Below are 27904 nucleotides of genomic sequence, written 5' to 3'. Positions count from 1 at the left end.
AACTGAAATAGAATTAAATGTTTCCAAAGAGCTTTTCACACAGTTTTATTCATTAAAATATATCTGAAATGGTTCTTTTAAAGGAGTTAATTGCTAATATTTGGGATCTTGAAATTGACTCGAATGGGTCGCAACCCATACAATTATGTATTATGAATGTATATAAACTGATTTACATTCAATCGTTTTTACTTTAGTTTCTAATCAGTTATGTTCGGCGAAATACACCAGAAGTCTCAATTAAATGGCAATCTCTAACATCTGGTTATTCCAGTCTACACCGATAGTATTTATTGGGCATGCTCTCCAGGTAAGAATGTGGGATCATCGTTTAACATGACTTGTGGAATATGTCTTGTTACAAATGGTGCTGAAGCGCATTATGGTACACGATTCATGTACCAATAGTAAAATGTTTATTTTGTTCATAAATATTGGATATCAGAAGCCCATCTTTTCCTGGTAAGATCACAACATCAATGTTGACAAATAATTTGTGTTTTCAATGTCGAAGACTTTGGATGATATGGAGTTAGAGACTTAGCCACTTTAACGTTATTTGTAAGTATGGGCATGTCATATTGACTGAACAAAATGAACTAGTAGAGTATCTTTGACAAAAGATGCACATAAAAAGGACAACTGAATGAAAAGTCCATAATGATACCAATCTAGTTTAAAAAAATTTCCTTGGCATTAACCCTTTATATGCATACAGGTCTGTATACAGTACTTGTAAACTTTAAAACATCCTTGATGAGATTGCTAGCAAATGGAATCAGAATCAACCATGTAAAACCTATTCAGGATTTCAAAGGATAATCAAAGAGCTTTAAAACAATTTCAGAACATCAAACTGGGACCTCAAATGATAATGAATGAAAGATTTTATAAGCTTCTATTAACACTGAAATTGCTCTTAAAGAACTTGGTGAAATAGAATGTATATTGGTAGTACTTTGATCTTACAGACATGTAGGTGAAGGAATGATATATCACCAGACACTAAATGTATAGCATGTTTTCAAACCATGGCATACCAGAAATTCTATGAACATCTTACAGACAGCCACTAATTCTATTACACAAGATTCATGCACTGGCCGAACTTATTTAAGTACTTATACCTCCCTTTTAATTGCCAGGAATTATTATTGGATCTAAGCAGAAAAACAGCCCTGTCTTGTATAAAATGCATGACTGAGCAGACAAAACATTATATCCTTCAACAAAACCAACATAATATGGCTACACTATTAATTATCATTAAAGGGGAAACATTCAGTTTTAGATTTTATTCATTTTTGTTTGGGGATAGGAGATTGTAGTAGGAGCAGGGTACAAAATCATTTTCAATTTTTAGGGAAATTTGTCAACTGCCACTGGCTACTGGACTAATGAAATCACTCAGAAATGCATAACAAATTACTGAACATTGTTAAACATACATTATGCCTATTGCAGGTCTTTCTTTAGGCCTGAAATGTTATATAAACTATTAATTAGACATTAATTAACTCTTGATGGCATCGGATACTCAAGATTTTAACTAGATTAGAACGGTTCGCTATTTAAAAATTTAGTTTAAAAATGGAAAAAGCAAGGCTAAGTCTAGAAAAATAGAATATAACTTGGCTCAGAATGGTCATTTTACATTATCTATTTTTGGGCTATTATAGCAAGAATGGTCAGCTCTTTATCTAAATCTTACATAATGTATCTTTAAGCAATGTTATGAATGAAGTTTAGTCGTTCGTTTAAGTAAAAAAACTGAAATCTTGGTATTTGGAATTCTAGGAAAAATTCCACTCCTCTCAAAATGACTAAAGTATTGTGTTAACAACAGCCCTTTAAATTGCATTCTATTGCATTATAGCCTACTATGCAGAAATCTTTACCATACAGACTAATTAACATGCAAGATATGCCCACGATGGACAGAAAACAAGCTTAAAAAAAGAAAAAAAAGAAGAAGCGATTCCATACAATCAGGGACTGTAATCAAGAAAGTTAGTCTGATATGTGCAAGTATTGAAAAGAACCCAGACCTTTGGGATATAAAGATATATTTTAAAGGAGATAAATCGCTAACATTTGGGACCTAGAATTGACAAAAGTGGGTCGCAACGAATATAATACTGTAATATGAATGTATATAAACTGATTTGCATTCAATAGTTTCCGTTTTTACTCCAATTTCAAATCAGTTATGTTCGGCGAAATAAGCCAGCAGTCTCAAGCGAGTGCAAATTTCTAGCGTCTGGTTATTCCAGTCTACATACACCGTTTGATTTGGTGCAATGTGTCTAGCCTCGAGTCTCTTGATACAACTGGGGCTGAAGCGCATTATGGTACACGATTCGTGTACCAATGGTAATATGTTTATTTTGTCTTAAATATTGGATATCAAAAGCCCATCTTTTTCCGGTAAGATCACAACATCAATGTTGATTTAATTTGACAAATAAATCGTGTTTTCAATGTTGAAGATTTTGGATGATATTGAGTTAGAGACTTAGCTACTTTAATCTTCATTACAATTGGGTAAAAATTGTGACCTCTGGATGGTCAACAACCTTGGTATGACATACTTTTACACTATTTGCGTAAAGGGAGCAGCCATTTTGTCAGGCAGTTTCTATCCGATTTTCACGAAAGTCAAAATCAACTGTCATTATGGTATAAATGGGGATATAATTCAACATTGTTTTTTTTTTTTTTTTTAAATCGGATAACAATGTGTCCTCGAGAGGTTTCCACAAGGTAAAAACCTGATTTTTTGTACAATCAGGGCCCATAATACAGGAAGTTAGGGTCTGATATCGAAAGGAACCAAGATTTTTGGGTTATAAACAAACATTTCAAGTTTCATCAAAATCAGATAAAATTGTGACCTCTAGAGTGCCCATAAGCTAAAAATGTGATTTTCCGCACTATCAGGAGCCATAATCCATGAAATTACGGTCCGATACATGCCAATATCGACGAAAACGAGATCTTTTAAATATAAACCTACAGACTATCCACAAACAAATTGTGGACGGACGGACAGGGGTGACGACAATATACATGTATGTCCACATGAAAATGTGGGCGTATAAAAAGTAATTTATTGATACTGTAGCATTAAATTTTTACTTATATCATCCTCTATACAATCCTATTCTTTTGGTGACCTTGATAACAAAATAATTGACTTTGTCTTGTTGTCCGGTCTGCACACGGCAGCTTTCTTTAAGATCTTAAATAGCTTATATTTACGAAATGAAATTGGGCTTAAAATCATACTTTTCTGTGTCAACAGGCATGGGCATGCAGTATCTCAAAATGTGAATTTGCTCTTACAGCGGCCTTCTCTTACGGCTATCTCTTTATTTCAATATTCTTAAATAGTCAAGGATACAAATCAAATTTTGAAGTGGAATATAAATGAATTGTTTTTGCCAAGATCCATGTCACAAAATGTTTAAGTTGTATTCCCTATTTGAATACTATTCTTGTCCAATTAGATTGTAGTCAATTTTAGATTTATACCACCATAATACCTGACATTAGAATGATATATATTTTTTTTTATTCAACATTAGAATTACATAGCTTGGTTTTTCTAGAAAAAGACAGACACACTTAAATTTGTTACTGGACAAATCCTCTAATATACGACTCAAGCTGGCTCAAATAATTGTGTCTTGAGATAATCGTAAAAAATGTCTTTTATTGAGAACTAAGACATCTGAAGCAGTAATATTTGGTTGTTGGGAGAAGAAAGTCAAATACGTATTAAAGAGTCTAACCTTGCCCAACGTTCAGCAATTAATTTCTACAATCCCGAGTCAGAAACGATAAAAAATAATCTGGCAAAAAACAGCAACCCTTGATAATTTCACCTTCGTGTTTTTTTAGCACTAGTAGTGATACATCAACACTCTTTTATTGGTAAGTTGACTGCTTTGAAAAGGATCAACTGAAAATGGAAAGCTTCAAATCAATCTCATGAATTGTACATACAATCTAGGTAAGGAAAAGAATTGTCTGCCCAACTAATTCCACAAATCCCCTTCCGGAGTTAGATGCGAGGATTTATTGTCGAGAAACGAGACAGAAGAGTGGTGAGATCGTGACCCAGTATATCCATATTGATGGGAGTTGACCAAGTCAAGACAATCGGCCATGTTTTCATGTCTGGAGTCAGACTGTTTCAATTATACATAAACATAAATGGATAATACTTGATTTTCTTTTTTGACATCAAATGATTTTCAATCATCATAGATCAGAATCTTGTACATAAAATATCTGGTGAAATAAAAGTCTCATTGAAAAAATTCATGTTTTCATTATGCAAATGATTTTTAATCATCATAAATCAGATGTAAAATTATTAGTTAAAAACAAGATAAAAGTTTTGATTAAAATCGTTTACAGAGTATTGCTAATGTCTCTTTTTTTCTTAACAAATGTATTTCATATAAATGTATTATAAGGTAAAGAATATGGGCTCTGTGTATATATATATATAAAAAGAATAAAAGAAAACCCCCAAAACAAGCAACTTCTTTTAGCAAGGCTTGTGTTATTACCATATTATAGACCATTTAACAAAACAAAAACAAATATTATTGTAACATACATATATGTACACTAAAACTAAAAACAAAATCCTCAACTCATTAAATCATACAAAACTATTTTGTACAACAATGGACATCAACAGATATACTATTCAAAAAAAGTAGGGGATATTTGATTTTTAAGTGTTATTAAAGTCACCTAATGAAACTGACGAAGAAACAAATGACAAAATGAAATGAAGTTCACATTCATCGATTTATTCCAAATGATCGTTAGACTAAGTAAGGCACAGACTGACCATTATAAGGGTAAATGATACCCGGGGTCAAACAGAAAAGTTACCACAGCATCACAACCAAGTCAGTAACGGGTAAATCCTCCTCTGTTTGCCAAACAAGCATTGATCCGACGTGGCATACTCCTAATGAGACGTCTAAGGTCATTTTGGTCCAGATTGTCCCATTCCTGTTGCAACGCAGCAGCAAGTTCTTGGACATTGGCAGGACGTTGTTGACGTTGACGTAACCTCTGTCCAAGCATGTCCCAGACATGCTCGATGGGGGAGAGGTCGGGACTCAGTGCTGGCCAAGGTAATGTGGTGATGTTCTGTTGTTGGAGGTAACCTGTAACGATCCTGGCCCTGTGACATCTTGCGTTGTCATCCTGGAAGATGAAACGGCGGCCATGACGTCGTGCGAACAGCACAACATGGACTGCCAAGATGTTGTCCCGGTAGTACTGGCCTGTAACACGCCCTGCAACAACATGTAAAGCCGTTCTTCCAGCAACAGTGATGCCTCCCCACACCATAACAGATCCACCCCCAAATCGATCATGTCTGATGACGTTAACGTCTTGGAAGCGCTCGTTTCGACGACGCCACACCCTCCTACGTCTGTCCAAAAAATCAACAGTGAACCTTGACTCATCTGAAAACATCACATTGCTCCAGCGTCGATTATCCCAGTGTTGACGATCCCTACACCAACGACGTCTTGCCTGAATGTGATGATCTCTCAAACAAGGGATCACGCGAGGACGTCGGGCGCGAAGGTGACCCCTATGCAGTCGATTCCGAATCGTCTGGCCACTCACTCTCACACCAGTGTCTGTTTGAAGACGAGCGCTGATCTGATTTGCTGTGATGACACGATTTCTCAAGGCCAAGGTACGGATAAATCGATCCTGGGCTTGAGTTGTCGCCCTTGGTCGACCTGAGCGTGGTCTGTCCTGTACAGATTGTGTATCACGGTATCTGGACCATAGCCTGCTTATGACAGACTGAGAAACATTCATCGTCCGCGCCACAACCGCCTGTGTTGTGCCGATCTGTAGCATGCCAAGGGCACGTAACCTTTCATTTTGGGTAAGCCGACGCATATCAAAATTTGTTTTCTGGTCACTAAAACAATTAAACTGATGTTTCCACCCTGGAATTCAATGCCACAATGACTGTAACATTCAAAGTCAGAGTCGTGCAAATCTTGGGTTGGACCCCCATGATGATCCCAAGCATCACATGCATTAGCTATTGGTGCGTTTGGGCGTCACATGTAACTGGAAATGTTTCTTCTGTTAGGTTCTATAGTGACTTTTTTCGTAGTCATTTGCATATTTTAGTATTATGCCCCCAAAATCAAATATCCCCTACTTTTTTTGAATAGTATATTTCCCAAATAGACTAACTTTTTCCAATTATAAAGGGACAACATAAAACATGGTAAATACAGAGGTTATCATATGTATAATCAAATACAGTACCCTTACTACAAAAATATTGATCTAAAAATTATTTAAAACCTCTGTATGATCTATTATTCTACTTCTGCATTAATGGGTTTTACTAAATCGACTCAAACATTTGACCATATTTAGAAATAATAATTTATTAGGATCTAGAAGTTTTATTCATTATTCACTTTGTGGCAAATAACTTTATGTCAGTTCAAAACTAAGGTCAATAGGAAAGCAGGCTTAAAACTTGGCTAATTCCTCAAGATTAAGATGGTTTGCTTGTATTCTTCTACCGACTTAACCTGAACTTAAAACTGTCTAGCCAACTTTCTAAATATTGTCAAAGCTTCATAATGATACAAAATGCCTAGCTCCTTGATAAAAATTGAACGGCTAGACATTTAGCTAATTGAATCAAAGAAGCAGTGAATATGTTGTGGAAATCACGCTGGTTGTTAACCTGTCATAATGGATTAATCGGTCTGAGGCAAAATATAGATATTGTCTAGTCGATTTCATTCCCAGTAATCTAATTACATAGCTGACATTTATGTGAATTAACCATTTATATATTCTCTTGTTTATTGCACCAGGGGGTAATCCTGTCTGCACTCAGACATTAATTTCAGGAACTTGTTGCGACTGCTAAATACTGAATTAAACATACACAAAGAAATAGGTAAATTGTTTACCTCTTACCGATTGCCATTTTGGGAGTTGAGTGAAAAATTAAATTAAGAATAAAAAAGATAAAAGTGTACTTGTATGGTCCAATAGTAAAAACATCAGAGAATATGTGTTTCTTACTCAGTTTTATATTTGGTCACATCAAGTAGTTTGGTCTGGGTGAAGAAATAAAATGTTTTGTTTGGGATATGATCATGTGTTTAGTAACTGAGTAAAGAAAATGTTAGAATAAGCAGGACAAAAAGAAATGCATTCCAGGTCATGGTTTGATTTCTTCTACCCTTGACTTGGTTTGTTATCATCCAAAATAAAAGTAATTTAAATATACCTGAATTTTCAGAGCTTATTTTTTTTTTGTCCAAAAGTATGGTATTTATAATGACCAGAATATTTAAACATTCTACCTTAATTAGAAGCGGAGTTCTTGATGTCCCAAAGTCTTTGCCAAGAAATTATCTCTCATTAGCCTAAGCAGAAAATACGTTATTGCATGCCTGGAAATAACTGGTCGGACACGGTCAAAGTCCGATCGACTTCCGCGACTTGTCAGGTGAAACTTACAGTCTGTCATTTTGTCCGAGGAAAAATTGATCGGCAGATTATCGCCATTTTCGAAAAATGAAATTATGTTAGACTGCTACCTTTCGTGAATTTCTAACTTTACTTTCTATCGTAGCTCCATATTCTATAACTTGTAGGCTATGTCACAACCCACAGTCGGAAAATGCACATAAAAGTCTATTAATCCATAATATTACTTTTTTATCTGAAACATGTCACAGTCCAGTCAATCAACCACGCGGGCTTGCTTCAATGGCCATGGCCGTAGTCTCGGACCATTCTCAGACATAAACATAATGTTGGCGAGTGAGAGTAGCTCTATAATTTAAAATCTAACTATTCCAACACCCAACGGATACAGAGTCATAATCAGGAAAAAACTACGGGAAGGCAAATATTGACAGGGTCATGCCCATTGGGCAATCAAATATTTTTTATATCAGGGTTCAACCCCATGACTGAAGGTTCAACAATGTATCAAAAACGGAAGTAGTAAATTTATCGTAGGTGCCGAATACTAAAATTTACAGATTTTTGTCACATATATTCTAACACCCAACGGATAAGGGGTCATAATCAGAAAAGAAACTACAGGAAAGCAAATATTGACAGGGTCATGCTCGTTGGGCATCAAATATTTTTGATATCATTGTTCTACCCCATAACTGAAGATTCAACAATGTATCGAAAACGGGCCCAATACTAAAATTTACCGATTTTTGTCATTATTCATGGGAATCTAACGAGATAAAACATACATTGTTGTGGAATTTATACAATGTCATGTTTCAGAAATTTGATATTTTCTCAATAAATCCAATGCCGATACGTACTGATGAAACGTATTCCTGCATATTTACAAAATAGGCTTCCCGTTTAAAATAAACTACAGTAAAATAATTATCCATACCCCAAAAGTTCCATATTGTATTATTATTCTGATGTAGTATTTACAGGGGTAGTAATCTCTGCATGTTTTCACGGTAGCGCGTACATACATATAGATTGCGTAGCCACTACAGTTTATAAAGGGATTTAATATTTTAAGATTTTCGAGGTCAAAATAAAATGGGAGATTGGTCAAGATTTGGATCGTTTTCGACATTTATTAACTGATAATTCAATTAATACTTTATCAATTAATAATACAGTAACCCTTGTATAAGTCGGATCTTCGCTCAACTCGGATAAAATCGTTTGGACCCTTTGATCCTGCACGTTTTTCTTGTTAAATTTCTGCGCGTAACTTGGATTTCCTATGTTGGATCTTCACTTAACTCGGATAAAATTGTTCAGTCCACTTAGATTCGACTTATGCGAAGTTTACTGTACAACAAACAAATAAGTTCCCAAAAGAAGATTGTATTTTCAACACTCTATAGAAAAGGCAGGAAATTGTCGCATGATTAGGCCAACACTGACAAAGATAGGAAGCTATATTATCGGATGATGGGTGCCAATGAAATTTGGGATTTATATTGTAATGAACAGTAACTCAAAGTCTTGATCATATTTTATTTAATCATACAACACATAGTTCAGTTCTCAATGGGTGGTGTGTATTTTAAATCTGCAGGAAGAGTGACCCAATTATTCATTCCTTAAACATTGTTCGTGTTTCATTTCCGAGATATAAAATAGCATCTTGCATTTCCCGACCGACATGTATCTACCCCAAGTATTATGACATTTGAGGCATTTTAATGGGTAACATTTATCGTGACAAATCAAAACCAATTTTGTCCAACAAACGAAAACTTAGTAAAACTGCCCTTGGCTCAAGTCACGTGGATCGCAAAAGATTTAGTCAACACTCAACAGAATAGATCGTGATAGAGTTTGTGCCAACCCAAATGTCAGAATATTATGTCCGACCGAAAATTTAAAATGTCAGGCAGAATGTTCATCCAGCCTGACATGGTGTCAGACACACATTTGAAGGTTATTTTCAGGCTTGCTTTATTGGCAACCAGATTCAGACAATTGTTTATTAAGATACGGTGCCAGGCAACAAAACATACGCCCACAGCAGCTAAATCGTCCGAGCGGTTGACAAGGGTTGTCGCATATTTATTCTTTTGTAGATAATTGGGGGCATTTATTTATATGACAATTTCATACAGATCAGAATATTATTTTCGTTATTTGAGTTTTCATAAGGTTCTACAAACTTAAACAAGGGCCGTAATTTACAGAAATTGTTGAAATTCAACAGGCTTTTTCGTTTGACTAATTCAAATAATGCATATAAATTTCATACAGACTGGATCGTAACATTTGTCATTCGAATGTTCACAAGTTCAAGAAAGTAAAAAAAGGGCCATAAATTTAGAAGTAATTGACGGAAATTGCTGAAATTCAATAGACTTTTTATTTCACACATAAATTTCATACAGATCAGATAACCTTCATCATTAGTGTTCACAAGGTCAACAAGGTGAAACAAGGGCCATGACTCTACAACTAATTATTTGAATTTGCTGAAATACAATAGGATTCTTCGTTTCACTAATTTAAATGATGCATATAAATTTTGTGCAGATCTGATGATAAATTTTGTCAATCGAATGTTCACAAGGTTTAACAAAGTTAAACAAGGGCGATAACTCTTAAGACGCAATTATTGGAAATTGCTGAAATTCAATAAGAGTCTTCATGTCACTAATTTAAATGATCTGTATAAATTTCATACAGATCGGATTATAACTTTTGTCGTTAGAGAATTCACAAAGTGCAACAAATTGAGCAAGGGCTATAACTCCTGAAGAAATTAACGGAAATTGGTGAAATTCAACATGATTCATGGTTTTATTAATTCAAATGATGCATATAAATGTCATACAGATCAAAGGATAACTTTCATCATTTGAGCGTTCATAAGGTTCAACTGACCTAAATGATACAGATAAATTTCATACAGATCGGATAATAACTTTTGTTGTTAGAGCGCTCACAAGGTTCAACAAAGTGAAACGAATGATAACTCTAGACATAATTAAGGGAAGTTGCTGAAATTCAACAGGCTTCTACATTTCACTAATTTAAATGATGCATATAAATTCCATACAGATCGGAGGATAACCTTTGTCGTTTGAGCGTTCACAAGGTTCAACAAAGTGAAACAAGTGCCATAACTCCAGAAGAAATTAACAGAAATTATTGAGATTAAATAGGATTCTTCATCTCACTGATGCAAACAACATATATCAATTTCAGAAACAATCAGATGATAAATGTAATCCGTAAAGTGTTCACAAGAAATTGTGGACAACAGACGGCAGCAACGCCAATATACAACCACATTTCCATGTGGGCGTATAAAACAAACTTGAAATTGGGTATTAAGTGTAGTGCACTAATTAACCAAATATGTTAATATTGCTCATTTTCTGTAATAAGTGAATAACAAATAAATCCATGAACTTTTGTGTGACAAACTAAGCACTGATTGGCTGCTTTCAAAGTTATACAATTTTTGTTAATGGACAAAATTAGTGTCTGTTCTCACTACAAACTACAATCAAACAAATGCACTATGTCCTATAAAAGTAGCATTTTTTTTATGATTATATTTGAACTTAAAACCATTCCCCTATTCCTGGTTGTGGGTTTGATATCAAGATCCTTAAAATATAGTGGATTTGAACTCCAGCCGCCTCGGTCACATCAGAACATAACAGCTTCGGAAATCAGGTCCATACCATCGCTCTATTGAGCTATCATCTATGATGGCAGGTATACTTACTCTTTCTGGCCAAAATGGCATTTGCCAAAAATGTGTCTATTTGATCAAGATTGAATGTTTCGTTAAAAATCAGAAATATATGTCCTAATTTTCAGGAACAAAATAAAATTATTCTATCTTCTTAATAAGCGACACAGTTTAGGCTTACAGGTCAGAGTAACTTAAAGTCTGTCGAAACTAGCCCAGATAATTGAAAAATAAATAAATCAGCAATTATTATTATTATTTTTATTGCGCGAGAGTACATATAATTTACTATGGTCTACCTCAAGAATAAATTTCAAATATTTTGACTTTGAAATAAAAAAAGTTGTCTAGTTGAGCCTAGTTGAGGGACATTGGTAAATGTGTACTCTCATGGAATAAAAATGTTGGTGAAAAATATTCCTGATTTTATTTCATATATATTTTTTTTTCTAGGAATAGCCTGTCCCTGGGATTGCTTAGGCTGACTTGACTATGCATATCTATTACTTGTTAGTATTACATTGGAAAGTTTCGCCTAATTTCACAAATTGTCACATAAAATTTGTTGCTTTCTGCTTGAAATGATCTTGGGTTGCATATTTTTTATGCAAATCTCCTACACTAAATATAAATAGGCTTGTACTCACCTATCTTACAGGAAATGGTGGGAATATAACAAGACTCGAATAGGAAGATAGAATAAATCTTATTTCGTTCTAGTAAATCAGCCTTCAATCTCGATCAAAAAGAAGTATTTCTGGCATTTGGCTGTTTGGCAATGGGGCAAAACGAACCCACAACTGTTTTAGCAAAGATGAAACTGTATTATAATACTAGCATCATTTATTTAAAGATGAAATTCATGTGTTAGTCAGGCATGGTTATACAGCTTATTTGATTTTTATGAAATTATACATCAACAATGATCAGACAGGAATAATGACTAGACTATTCTTAGTATTTTTTAGTTAAAAATATTCAAAGTGGCCATCAAACACCACAAGCAATTTCTAGTACCAATTACATTTACTTATTCAAAGACGAAACCATAACAGAAGTGTATTGCCGTCCATCATTGTCCCTCCTATAAAGCAGACATTTAATTAGATGATAACTTTCTTTTCATTTCAGTTTACCCATCAATTCATACTTTTCATATGACCCGCCACAAACTGTCTGGCCCATTTAACCTGCTTGATGACTAGAACCAGACAAAATCAATTTTTCCCGCTAAATCTATACACTAGGCAAATCCAATTTGTGGTTCAAATCGCTAGTTGTGTATGCTCAATAAATCAACTTCTGTTAATATGGACATCCAAATTCATACATCACAGCAAATTGACCATTACTGCAGTTTAATACTCATAAGATTTCATACTGTGACCCAAACCAATACACCTAGTCCTCAACAGTCACATAAAAATACAGCGCCAGATAGCAAGTCAGTTATCGTGACACCAGTTATACCTTTATTGACTAAACGAGGCAGACGCCTACTTGTACAACGCAAACTAGAATAGAATACCACACCCTTTCTATTTATTTTCTTGTTCAATTTGGAAATCGTACCCTTTTGAAATTGTACCCAATAAATCTTTCTTCAGTATACGAACAGTGAGCAGACAACTCTAAAAATATTCATGAAATCAAAACGGAATTTCAACAGCATACATGATCAATTGGATTGTCTCCCTTCCACTACAGAAACCAAAAACAATTCACGACTTTTTCACACCAGTCCATGTTAAACAATTTGTTAAATTAAATGATTAAAAGATATCAGAATACAAATTTGGTAATCAGAATACAAATTTGGTAAAGAAAACTGTTAAGGAAGAATCCTTTGGAAAAGAAAATAGTTAAATAATCAAATGCAAAATCATATCCTAACTCAACTGTAAATCATGATGGAAATATTTAGTGTCCCTTTCACGGACAACAAAACTTTATAATTCTGTAATCTTAATACATTCCTACCGAAAATTAATTGTTCAGAATTCTTACCTTTGAAATGCATTCAAAGCATCATTTATATCATTTCCTTTTCAAGAGATTAATGGCACAAGAAACAGGAATAAAATTAAAATCCCAAATATTGAATTATTAGATAGTTTTAAATTTAAACAGTGTACCCTAACCATATTGTACAAGTATAGCAACCCTACACAATTAGATAAAGTGAGAAGAAATACAACGTAGAATGCATAATATTCCATGGTCACTTGTCTGCGCATGTACTTATGCGCAACCCAACATTACGTCATGTCTGAATTTCAAATTTACCCAACAAAATCAAATTTTACACCCATGCACATTTTTACAGAGACATCTACATGTGTAAAGTTCATTAATAACCGTCACATGTGATTAAAATAAACAAACAAATCGAAGATAAGACTTCATAGCGATCTCTGTCTCCTTGAAAACTTACTACATTAAACATATAACCTAAAGATACATCATTAAGTACACCGTGACCTATGCGCACAATAAAATGCAATTCAACAGTAAGCAATACCTTTTGAAATATTACATCGGCGGATGCATTGATGCATCCGACTAATATTAAATATCTTTAGATGTAAAAATGGATGATGAAAACGGAGTTGTTTGCCCATACCTTATGAAATTTGATGAACAGCTATGTTAGAAAATTCAAACGATCGGTTGTCCAGTAACATAGCTACACACTTTCCATCAGCCGATCGTAGAAAGTGAACAATCAGATAACATAAACCTACTTAACTATTATGCATTTTAAATAATCTGCACAGTTTTGCGCCAAAATGTGCACCCAGTGCGCAGACGTCATGAACAAACTGTTCCCAGACAGAATTCACGTGTTAAGTAACCGCCATTTTGAATTTGACATGACATATAAAAGGACGCTGTCTGCTTTTAAACATAGTAAATTCAATTTCATTCTTGAAAGTTTTTTTTTTACTTTATCAAACAATGAAGCATTAAACTCGAACGGTATCGAGACATTTTTCTTAGCTCAACAGATCAAATATGCACCTCAATAGAACTGTGTGAAAAACGATTTCATCACAAATATTCCGCAACAAATATATTTACAGTGATACATATGCCTAATTATATTCCCAACCTTAAATCACTACAGATATTCAAAAATTGCAAATACATACTTGTATGTGAAAGAGCCTTTCTGTGAAGTGCCTGAACAGAACATTTAAAATACATCCTCATTCATGCATCCACATAATTACGAAATAAACTGGACATCAGAGTATATAATCATATACAAGTAGAGTTGAATATTCATCCAGTAAGCAATACTGAAAGGCAGACATGTTGACCTCCTGATAAAATCACACTTATAACTGTCATGACATAATTCTTTTCAACTAGGTCCTTAAACGCTTGCATTCCGACATATTTAAATCACTTCAATACTTTCCCAATGGTGCATTTTCATAATACATTTTTCTTCCAAGACCACAGTCTGAATTACCTACATCTTGTGAACATGAAGCCCTTTGCCCCATTTTTGGCGGCTTATACCACTGTAAACGATGCAACACTTATCTGCAGTCAATGCGCATGCGTTCAGCTTCAAGGTGCAATGCAAAAAACAAATATGTCTATGAAAACTGACGATTTGAACATACTTCAAACTCTTAACCTTACTATAAGCCAGAGCCATGAAAAAAGGCAAGTTATAAGGTAAAAGACTGGTTATTAAACAGCAAGTTTACCCCATTTTAATACACCTCGGCATGTCACGTATGAGCACATTCCGCCATCTTAACTAGATAAACGTCTTATTTAGATATGCTAAGAAACCTGAATACATGTAACAATGTCTTGTTAGGCATATACCAACTTCACAAATAATAGTTAATGCATCTCGTCAAATACCCAACAATAAAATTTGAATTACGCCTAAACATTTTTTATACATCACCATAAATTTATGTAGGAATTTAAAGACATCCGCCATTATTCTGAACTCCTGTGTGGCTTGTCTTCTTTCATATGTTTTTGTTTTTTGAATTCAAATGAAAATTATCTTTCGTAAACATCTAAATATCATTTCAAAGAAGGTCAATGAACAAACAGAAAAATTGTAATGACGGAACCGCATTATCATTTTTGGTCAACATATTTGAAATCCAAGGGGCACGATCCATGCGAGGAACAGCGAAAGCTCGACAACCATACAATTAAACTCTCCACCTTAATACAGGATTTTTCTATTGCTACTGACCTGCAAGTTCACATTTATAAAGGCATGTTAAATCAACATGCGTGTCTGTCTGGTTGAGACTGAAAAGACTTGGTAAAATAATCTACCCCCACTGCACAATTTGAATGTCTAACGCATGACTGTAACGCTTGGCCTTCATAGAAATGGTTATGGTATGTAGAAGGTACACACCACATGGATGTCTTGTTCCTTTCCCAGGTGACAAGGACATGTGACTAGTTTCAAATACAGCAACTTACCATCACAGGTTACCATCCGAGGTACCAGTTTTGAGAATGAAGTCAAATATCCTTCATTTCTCCGTACATGGAAAAAAATCTCACAACCAACATTTCACGAGGTAGCTGACATGGTATAAAGTGTGGCTACGGGGTCACTTTGAATACTGGCGCACCACAAGCTTTTCCCTCTATCAGCAACTAAAAAATCCTTACAAATCCCTTTACACAATTCAAATACACAACAATGTAGTCATTAGAACTCCTGTAGGAGTGTGATTTCAACTAATAAGATCATAATACTTCACCAAATATTGTACAATACTGTACATGGCGGAGCTCCATTAATCTAGACACATAGCATGGCCAACCAACCATCAGTCAAGAGGAAGTAACTGCGTACAGTTTGTCTGGCTTACCACGTGATCTACTTTTACCGCGAAGTGCAACCTGTGGGTAATGAGAACAACCTAGCATGAGTTATCTCACTATACAAAGAACATCAAGTTAGGAAGTTACACAACCATTTCAAATTCCAAACCACAATAATCCATAAAATTCACCCTTTCCATACATCACATTACACAAAACGTATTCAGTACTCTTTTAACAACATGAGATCAATGGTCAATCTATTTGAAAAGAGGGCAAGATTATGGTCCTATTAACCAGTGGTATAGTGGCCCGGTGACCTCACTTACCCTTTACAGCACACTTCACTGACAAGATGTTATGTACTATTATCTTCATGTTTGACTGACTTCACTGTTATCTTGCTCACACTACTGACCCTGACCTATAAGTTGGTCAGACCATTGACCAGCACTAGGTCAGTTTCAGGTCAGATTATACTGACCACTGACACATGGCTGTCTGGTATAATGGTCAGCAGACGGCTAGTAAACAGTGTGAAGTGTGTCCGGGAGATATATGATATTCTATATATATTGTAATTGTGCTTTATAAAAGTATACACTGCTATAGGACATATAAAATGAGTCTTCATATAAAACAGTGTGATAATTTCAAGTGAAAATGTAAGGACTATAAGACCAGTCATGTAAAGTGGTATATATTTTGTGCCTTTTGCTCTGACTGTTTTATGATACTGGAATTTATGTCTTTATACTTGTGTATATGACCTGAATAAAAAGAAAACTGCTTAAGGACAATATGAGTCAATCAATATTACATTAATACAGAACATTAAAAAAGAAAGGTTAATACGAAGTGAAACGATATTCGTCTGAATTTATATGGGTCCCTAATTCCTATATGGCTACAAAAGACATAATTTTCATGCGAAAAATGAGTAGAACTGTCATTTGCAATAGAATTAACTCATGATAAAATTTAATGCAAGTATAATGTAATAATAATTTGAAAAGGAAAAATCAACATAGCCTATATTTCAAACTTATCCTGTATCATGCACTTGAATAATTCTAATTAATAAAAGACTGCAATAATCAATATTAAAGAAAATTAAAGTATTTATAGGCTTAAATTAAAAAGTTGCTCATTAAAACTGTATCGAAATTATTCAAGAAAAATAAAGTTGACACTTTGCTGGTGTAGCTGTCGATGTCTCCGATTACTCAAGTTTTCAAGAGTCAAGCAGCCTCACAAGAGAGTTATGTATGTATGTTAGCTCAGGCGGGTCATACTATAGCGGTGTTTTGCGACTGCATGGACCCAGACATAAAAGCCTACACCACAAGCAAACAAACCCCAAATCTAGGCCATCTCAATTGAAAAATGATCTGGCTTCTGATTGGTAGTTACCATGGCAATGGGTGATCCCACTGTCTGACCTCTAACCTGGGACAGTTTACTAGCTGCTTGTCAGACTGACTTGAGATCACCTTAAGTGACCTTTTCTCTACATCCAGACCATTATGACCTTACTATTGGTGACTCAACTGGTCATTTTCATCATAAACAAATTTTCCTTTCTTTAAATTTCTTTATATGGCATATTGCAAATTTTAATGAAATTCTTTAATCATATATTGGGCACACTTTCTAACCTGATCACTTTTCTAACTTCATGGTCAGTTTTAAAAATCATAATTTCAGTTAAATTTACTGATAGATATTTCTCTAAGAGAAAAATAAATGAAACTTTTTAAAGAATATTAGTTAAAATAAATGTTCCACAATAATCAATTAAATAAACTTGAATTTAAATGTTGAATATCCATGTATTCAAACGAAAAATAAAGCCAAATAGATTTGCAGGTGCTTAAGACAGTAACACAGATGCTGACCAGAAAAAGGCCATATTTTGAAAATGAGACACAAGAATGTGTCAGTCTCAGTTGAACAGTGTGGCGTGAGTTTGGATCAGCCAATCAGAATGAAGAGACGGTAGTAATGTAAATGATTGGGATAAAACATTAGTAGGTATGTTTATGCATGTTTTGTCTATGGGTATAGATGAAGGAGGTAGATCACTATAAGTTGACACAGTGCATTGAAAGTAAAACTATCTGCTAGTAGTTGATCAAACCCAAGGAAGTGAGCAGACAGCTTGGAATTTTTTTTCTTCTTACAAAATCCAGGTCACAGATAAAATAACCCACAATGTGCAGACTAAAACATGAACATACTCCATTTTTTCCAGGCTACATGTACATGAAAAAAATAAATAAACTGCAAAGCTCTTGCGAGCAAACAAGTTTGTTGCCATATTAAACAATGTCTGAAAAGGAATTTAGTTGGCCATCATTTCTTTGAGTCAACATTTTCCAACACATGTATTAAATATTTTTATTTGGAAATCCTGTCAATGCTGTCCTATTTGAAACTACAAGCAGGAACAATGGACTTTCTTGTCTAGAGAGTGAAATACACAATCCAGTGCTCATTTTTACAAATAAAAAAAAAAAAAAATTTAAATCAAAAACAACACTTAAGATATGAATTTTTAAGGAACTTGATATTTGCTAGTGACTAGAAATAAATCAACACTAAAAATAATTAAGTTACTGTCAGATTCTCCATTTAAAGCTATTATCAAATCCATGTTCTTTCCTTTTCTCATTAATTACACATTAATATTTGCTACCATGATTATCACTTATGATGCAAATTAGTCAAGCATAAACATGTCCTAGACAGTTTGTGGTTTGGTAATTTCTTTTTTTAGATCTTTTGCTTGTTAATCCCTTACAAGACCCCAATATAATTAGATTTAAAGGCTTTTAGTGTGTGTAATTCTAGCGCGACATTATTTGTATTATTATTAATATAGAATACAGTCAATAATTACTGACCTAACACCAGTCATTGCTCATCTTAAGGCAAGTATTTAAAGTATTTTTTTTTTATGTTTGATTGTGTGTTGAGAATAAATATAAAATAAGGCGATATAAAGTTGATTTTGCCCAGACAGTAGCATTTCTGTCTGCTCTTCTTTGGATTGCAACTGTCATGGGTTCTTTTACGTGAACATTAGGATGTACATGCGAAGAATTTTGTTATTTTCCGTTCGTTCCAAATGACTAGTAACAATTTCCTTGTCAGCCCCACAGGAATTCAACGTTCCCCAAGACAATACTTGGGTCATTTTGAGACCAAAAAAAAAACCAACAAAAAAACCTTTGCTTTGATATTTTTGTAAGCTAAATGGATATAAGTGTTTGAGAGAGAGAGAGAGATGGTGTTTAACCTCCACTTGAACCAAAATAGGTCATTTCGGGACTAACATATAGTTCAACTTTATATAAATAATTCACTTGCACGTAGGGGTCTTTAACAGTAGGGAATCGCAACAACTGGACATCATATAGATGTGTAACTGATCCTTTTTCATGAGTCCCATGCAACAGGAATCAAGTCAAACCAGGTAACAAATTAAACGATAGATAAAAATATAGACAAAGGTAAAATGTGACTGGCTCAAGCTAAATCGGACACATGGGCAAAAAAAATCATAAATGGGACATATGGGTAAAAAAAATCAAAGCACAACTATCCATAAATTTAAATTCTGTATTCATAGACCTTGAAGTTTATGCAATACAGGCAATTTACTTTCAAAAATAGCAAAAATAAACATGTAACATTAATTTTGAAAATGTGATTGAAACTAACTAAAACAATCCGTGCATGATTCAATAGCAATCAAAATCAGCAAAATGTTTGCATTTCTTATAATTAAGTTTTAATCTTTTGGGACATAGGAGAAATAAAAATAAAGTCATTTTTAAAAAACATGCTGGAAACAGAAAATCAGTAAAAAAGTTTTAAGTATCTTAAAAGTTTCCAGATGTATATGAAATAATGAAGCTGCAACATTCATCTCATTTAATCATAACTAGTCACAAATATCATTTGCATACATAATGTTAACTAAACGGTGATGCAAATATATTTCAAATACAAGTAACAAAAGATTCTGTGATATATGCCCATTAATTGCACTGAAACAACCCAATTATTAAGAAATCTTCTGTTTATTTAGTCTCTAGTTTAATAACCAACAGAGCATGAAATATTCTGTCTGCCTTGCTATTTTCTCCATTTATGTATGTCAAACTCAATTTGAAATCATCAGCCCTTCTTTATCTCTACTGTGTGGTTAATTATACAGTTAACTCCTATTCTTTGTTAATAGTTGGCACTTATACAGTTTATTAACCCTTATCTTAAACACACCAAAACTTACTAAACAGGAATAAGTCAGCAGAATTATATAAATATGCACTCATTGTTAGGTGTTTTTATCAGAAGCCAAACAGTCAAGGGATAATATAGGTTTAAACTTTTTGAAGACTAAAAATAAGTTTCTGGCCAATATTAAAAATGTCTAAACATTTGTCTTAAGTAGGTCAACATTTTACAGTAATACATTTCATAAGGTCTCTTTTACACACACATATAGTTCTAAATAGGTTAAATAGGCACTGACAATCAATACAAAAATAATTCCACGTGATTTTGGTATTCATATCAAATTGTGGGCTGATTTTTAGGTCACTCCACTAATCCATGATAAAGATTTTTCCGTATATTTAAATGACAAACAAAATTTGCTTACTGCATTTAAGCAGGCCATTTCTTGGATTTTGAAATTTAAGTGCACGTGGGTAAATTAGAAATATTGTGTAAAGGTAACTGTACAAAAAACAGAAGACAGAACACATACACAATCTTATGAAAGCTTTTAAATTTGAAACCAGATCAATTATTAACAAGCCAGCAGTGAGGCTTGGTATTTCCTTTCTCAACCGCCCTCCCCCCCCCCCCCCTGCCAACACCCACTTACCAAAGCATAGAATGTTCATGACTGAACTTGAGTCAAGGTTTTGATGCAATGAAACTATACACCAAGTTTCATTACTCTCAAAGTTATCAACAAATCAAAGCATCAACAAATCAAATAGCTTAGTTCAGAAAATAATCATCATCGTACTTAATCATGACATTCATCTAATAACCACCTACACCAAGTTTGAATATTCTAGCTCAATTAGAAGCACAGTCAGATTGTTTTCATGGCATATGACAGACAAACCAATTTTAAAACTAGTAGTCCTCTGATTTCTTTGAAAGGCGAAGAGCCCAAAGTATCATAATTTGAGCCTTGTCATATTTTAAACACTACATCCCCTTAACACTGAATATGAGCTGAACCATTGTCTTATTAAACTTTGTTTATGCATAAATCAAACTAACATATTTGTAATGTATTAATGATGGCAAGATCAATTATCATCACTTAATTTAAAATACATCTACACTAGGTAAAAATGGAAGGAAAATCCATATCAAACCCTGAACCATAACAATGACTTCTTGCAAGTAAATGGTTCCCGGAAATTTCTCAAGAACTCATCATGTAAGCCTATATCCACCTGTAAATTAAGTCTGAGAAATAATATACATAAAACAGTCTGATTCCACCTGTGTAATTCATCCTTCTTATAAAATAGACTGGAAACTAGATCAACAACCTGGCTTATATCAACCCAGCCAAAACAATATATTATCTCACATCTACCTCTGTTGGCTAAAACATACATAAATTGTTTTTATTTTTTGTCTTTAATTTTGAAAGGAATTCTACATTTTGTAGACAGTTCTTGTTGAGATATTTAAGGCAGTAACAAAGATTTCTTGGTATGTATGCAGCATATTTATGAGGCATCTTCATTTAGATATAATTTTGATTGTCAAACAAATACTGCAGGCTCATGAAGTAACACAATATTAGAAATCTTGCATCCACTGGATTCACTACAATCTGAAAGTTATTTTAATTCGGACTAATGTTGACCATATAAAATGATGTTAACATCATTACATTGCTCACTGGGTAGCACCAGTCTTCAGGGACCTAAACACTACTAGTAGCAGACTTCATTACATGTGCTCCTTCCTGAATCAATATATAGATATAAATTAAACACATTACAATTGTGAATTCCTTAAACTCTCTAGAGATGTTTCCAAGTGTGTAAGTGTTGAGATTATGGAATATCATCAAATTACAGATAATGTCATTAACCTTTGAACTTATTGTCTGCATGTTGTGAGTAGCTTGATCAATCCACTTGGGCAACTTGTCCCAAATGTATTTTTAATGATCATGTAATTCCTTTCAGCAACGCAATTTTTCCTTTCTTCATTATATTTTGTATCCCAGCATATAACAATAACTCTGTCTCATGAATAGCAAAAACATCAGTTGATAAAAAAAAAACCCAGAAAACAAATCATTAATAAAAACGTCTAAATAAGCTAATACAAATACTCCAAATGATCATCATAAGCAAATCCAAACCTAGGAGTTACTATGTCCTTATACCCTTAAGTATTAAGTACATGTATTTATTTTTCACTGCACATGACATAGAATTGCCTTTGTTATTGTGTCCACATATAGGATTGAATGTAGGTAATAATCCACCCATTTCCAGAAGGGATCACAGTGACCATTAGCCATTGGCTGGACACACTGACCAATCAAATGACCCGAGGCAACACACCTATTAAGAAGAGGTGTGGCAAATCAAATGGTATGCAAGTTATTGACCAACTGGTGATAGGTTAACAACAAGACACAAAAAAGATATGAACTAATTTAAACATGCATTATGCAAGAGCTAAATCTGCCTATTGCAGGTCTTTCTTTAGGCCTGAAATGTTTATATAACTTATTAGACATTAATTAACATATCCAGACCATAATCAACTTTCAATGCCATCGCTAGCCTGCGATGTTTAGCAGATTGGAATACATTTTTTGAAAATGAATAATCAAGACTTTGTTTTTTTTATCTTACCAACTTTAGTAATGCTGATCGAAGCTAGCCTAAAATTCAAAAGCTAATATCTTGGTTCAGAGAGGAGCAATTTGACTGAAATTTTCAGCATATTCTATTTCCATTATCTATATGTTTAACTATTATGGCAAGAACTGTCAACTCTTTATTTAATCTCACATAATTCCCCTTTAAAGTAGCCAATAATGCCCCTTTAAAGTAGCCAATTAATATTAAAATGACAGAGGCTTTAATTATACAGAAAAAAAGGAAAAATGCTGTATTTGCAGATGTCATAATTCTTGAGCAGATACTGTTATGGTTTTCAAGGCAGATATAACATGAACTAACATCAATTAACTTGTCTAAATCAGCCAAACTCCTATTTCAAACACATACAAATGGTTGTATTGTAAAAGACATTAAGCCATTGCTCATCCTAAGAGATAGCATCTGTGTTACCATCAATAATTAAGTGACAAATTAACATGTCCTAGTTATTTCCTGATAGTCCAATAAAAAGAAAGCAAAGTGAACTTACTACAACTAATCACAGTAATTAATCATCTCTTAAAATAAAATCTCAGGTATTTTCTTGTGTTTTATTAATGTTAATCTCTCACTAAACCAAACTGAAAGTTAAACTATTTGACTTCTTAAATCACTGAATGTAGCATTCTTTTGCAGTTTGATGTGATAATCGTTTAGATTATAAAATCACATTAATAAGACGATCCTGTTATTGGCTCTTTTAAACTTGAAACTTTTACTTCAAAAATCGTTTACATTCCGTGACACCTACAACAGAATTTTAATTGGAACCCACTCTGCCAAAAACTAAATTCTACTATGTCTGGTATTCCAAGCTTTCATTCTTGTGAGCAGACTTGGCAACAGTAATCTAAGGTGATAATGTCATTTATTGCTCCAAGCCTGTGTGAAGGTAGGAATATAGAGAGTAAGTAAATTAATGTCAAATAAAGGAAAACAACTCCTTATCCATCAAAAATAATTAGAAGCTTCTACTTTGGTCAAATTTGCAATATTACAAATTGATTAATATTAGTTACATATCTAACCGGTACAGAAAACATTAACTGGTAATTATTTTGAATGCATAGAGTGTCAATGGAACTGGATATAAATTGTTCTGATATGCCCATATGGGTGTATATTGTAATCTTTCTTTCTGTACATCAGTCCATTCAAATCTGACTTATACAAATTCTTTATGGATTATTTTCATTTTTTTATTTTTTTTATTTTGTCAATATACTTTAGAAGATGATTCCTATTGAATTTGGTGAAGAACAAGACTCGGACTCAAGTGTATTCATTGCAATAGCTACAATTCAGCAACTTTTTGTTTGTCAATATCATTATAAAGATGATCCCTAATGAATTTTGTGAAGCTCCGATACCCTTTGTCCAAGATATGGACTCAGCATATTTATTCCAATAACAATATGTACCAACTCGTGCTCACACTACACTGTCCATATCTCTGTCCATCAAAAATTTCTTGTTAATGCTGAGGAGGCCAGAGTTCTTTATTAATTTTTTTCAAATTTAGTGCAGCAATGGGACCTTGACGGTATGAACATTATCAATTTTTCTACTGCCCTGTGTATGTGTGTTATTGAGGGTTTTGAGAAAATGGAACTAAGTCTTTATATACCTCAGTTTTGAGAAAATGGAACTAAGTCTTTATATACCTCAGTTCCACATAGAAAAACAAATTAGTGGTTGGAACTTTTGTCAGGATATAAAATCGCAACTTGGTCATATTAAATTCTGAAATTAACAATTTAAATATTCTAAGTCATTATTCGAATGTTATTATAATATTTGACTCAACTGAAATAATCCATTTTTTGATCATTTTAGGATCATTTCTAGAAATAACAAATCTGCATTTTCCTTGGTCTGTTGGTTTATTTCTGAATATTTGTTCATTTCGTTGAATTAATATTAAAATCCATTAGTTGTAATTAACATTAAGTAACAAATAATAAAAAATCAGTTAGATAACCTTGAAAAAAAATAATTTTCTTGAGACTAATCTTCAAAAACAACTAAACTTTCACTTATATTTTTTAACATGGTGTGCTATTAGTGAAATTTTCTGCCTACCCTTCATCAAATTCCAAATGCCAAAAATTCTTTTACATGCACGCCAACAAGTACACTGAGAATACTATAGCAAATAATCAAATACCAAACTCATTATGACTTTAATAAGATACCGACAATATTATAACAATAATCAAATAAGAAACTTGAACTCCAATAAGATAAAGACAATGTCACCTCAATAATAGTGACCTTTATTAGCAAAATAAAGGTGGTGCTATTCATTTTTTTTTAAATTGGAGATGTGTAAATAAATGAAGGAGGATCTACACTGCTTACTGACTTTTAATGATTTTGCCACAAGAGGATAGTAGACAACTCAAAAATAACTGATAAAAGACTGAGATCAGGCCATTTAAAAATTCTGCAAGAGTACAAGGCTAACATATTATATCATTCAATGTCAGAATATCATTTGACTGAAATGGGGGATGAATTAATTCAGATCAAAATTATAATGTAAAATCGACAGATGTATTGAACTGATTGCCTACCCTTAAACAGACATTTTGAACAAGAGTCAAAAATGTTTTCATAACAGCCTCTTTGATCTAGAATTAATGTATATATAATGTATATACCATATTACATTTGGTTTTAATACAATGTAAAACGATAGTGAGAAGACAAGTTTGAAAACATATAAATTATGACAGCTATATTGCCTTGAGGACTACTGATCTTGCTATATACATTCATTTACACTACATTGTACTTCAGCTCGGTCTAGAGAAAATATTCTTCAAATCCTAGACATAACATAACTTATATCATAACAAATTTATACTAAAAAAACCTTATCTTGATATTTAGATTTGAATTGAATATTGTTAAATGCTACACTTTGCACTGAACTGAAAACTGATCTAGGCAAAATATGCTATATGGGCCAAATAAAATCTTTCTGAAGAAGAAGATAGCAAGCATTTTCTACTGTCTGGCTTCAGTTTTTAGATCCCACCTATTTCAGGTCAGACAAAATATTTAGTCTTGCCAAGTGCATGGCCTATTTTTGGGGCAGGTTTGAATATTAAAACAGAAAGGTGACCACAATATAAAACATCATGGGAAAAGAACTACCGGTATATATAACTAACTAAATAAAGCTGGTTCACCAAAATGAAGGAGGCCATATAAAAATCTTGTATATAAATCACAGCTACATATATTTTCTAAATAATGCATATAAATTTCATTCAGATCAGAAGATAACTTTTCCAGTTAGCTTTCACATTGTTGAAATTTAATAGGCTTCTTCATCTCACTAATAATGTAAGCAAATTATATAAATTTAAGAAAGATTGGATGATGAATGTTGTCTGTTGAGAGAGAGAGAGAGAGAGAAATGGGGTTTAATGTCCACGACACAAACTAGGTCATTTTGGGACTAACATATGGTTTAATTTTTTATTTCGATAATTTGCTTGCGTGTTGGGGTCTTTAGCAGTGGGAGGAAACCAGAGGACCCAGAGAAAACCCACGAGGTTGGACAGGCGACCCTACTCCTTGTCACATACAACCGGGGAATCGAAACCCCGCCAGTTGACTTAATGACAGACGGTATGATACAGCGCGCGTGCTAACCATTCGGCCATCCACCCCCCTGTTGTCTGTTCACAAGAAAGTAAAAACTTCACAGAAGGAGGATAGGGTAACAACAATATACATGTACAACCACATTTCCATGTAGGCATGTTAAAATACACAAATTTTTATATGTGCAATGAAAATTAAATTTCAAAATTAGTATTTAACAATAAAGTTGATCAATGCAGTAAATATCCATGTTTAGCAGCCCTTATCATTGTAGTAAATTATGAGCAGATTGTTACTCATATGGATAAACACAACTGTGCACCGCCAGCAATTGGGAGCAACTGGCAACAAATGAGAGGATCTGATCAGTTGCGAGTTTGTATTGATGCACACGCACATGCCACTGGAAAACCACGAGTTGACAACCCATTGCTTGTGTTCTTCTTTTCCGGGAACTAGTTGTACTCAGTTTCTCTAAAATGGTCAATGTACGTGCAAATTGTGACTGATCAAATTGTGACTGATCGTATAATGTTTGTACAACCAAGGTGACATGGGCCATCCCGTGATCAGCATTCACAATGTAAAATGGTGACATAAGTATGGCCAGAATTCTTGGCCGACAAGCTAATTGAAATATGGAAAAACAGACCATGTTTGTTCAATACAACTTGTAAAGCATATTCAAATCACATGACGTACATAAGCGCTTGTTTTTCTGTTTCACCGATGTCGTACGAGCATTGAATTCAGCAACAAACGAGAAGTTTGCCGAACACATAGACTGAATATCAAAGTATATCAGATTGCAGATAATTACTGATCCTGTTTATGTTGAATATAGTGAGAAAATACTTTGATTTCTTGCAGTAAAAGTAGACTATTTACTATAAGTTATCAGAGAAAGAACAAGTATATTATAAAAGTGAATTATTCATTTCAGTTTAATATTTCCATGCAGTGCTGTTTTCATGCAAATGGTAGACTCAGGGGGTGTGTTCAAGCAAATTCTATGTATTTCATGTATATAATACCCCCAAAATGTATGAAAAGTTGGGGTTGCTAGTTCACCAACTGTTAAGTCACTGAATTAGGTGTGTCTAGGTTCTAGGGTAAATTTACAGCACTGAATAATGTTTATGAAATTAAAAACATCTAATATTATGATAAAATTAAGGTTGCCAATTCAAATTATGTGTTAATTGTTCTGTCATTTTCAGTCAATTGTATGGTAAAAAAATGTAAT

The 27904-nt window shown here is 33.6% G+C and overlaps 1 long non-coding RNA gene across 1 annotated transcript in view; it reads right to left on the bottom strand.

Moving 5' to 3' along the window:
* The window catches only part of LOC126830054 (uncharacterized), a 203973-nt gene that overhangs the window by 21920 nt on the left and 154149 nt on the right, over positions 1-27904 (bottom strand). Inside the window, exon 6 of the long non-coding RNA XR_007683673.2 lies at positions 3795-3964. This is a non-coding gene — a long non-coding RNA (uncharacterized LOC126830054). The remainder of the gene's footprint in view (positions 1-3794; positions 3965-27904) is intronic.

This window comes from Patella vulgata, chromosome 8, assembly GCF_932274485.2.
Source record: "Patella vulgata chromosome 8, xgPatVulg1.2, whole genome shotgun sequence".
NCBI lineage: Eukaryota > Metazoa > Mollusca > Gastropoda > Patellidae > Patella > Patella vulgata.
This window is presented reverse-complemented; position numbering and strand designations above follow the sequence as displayed.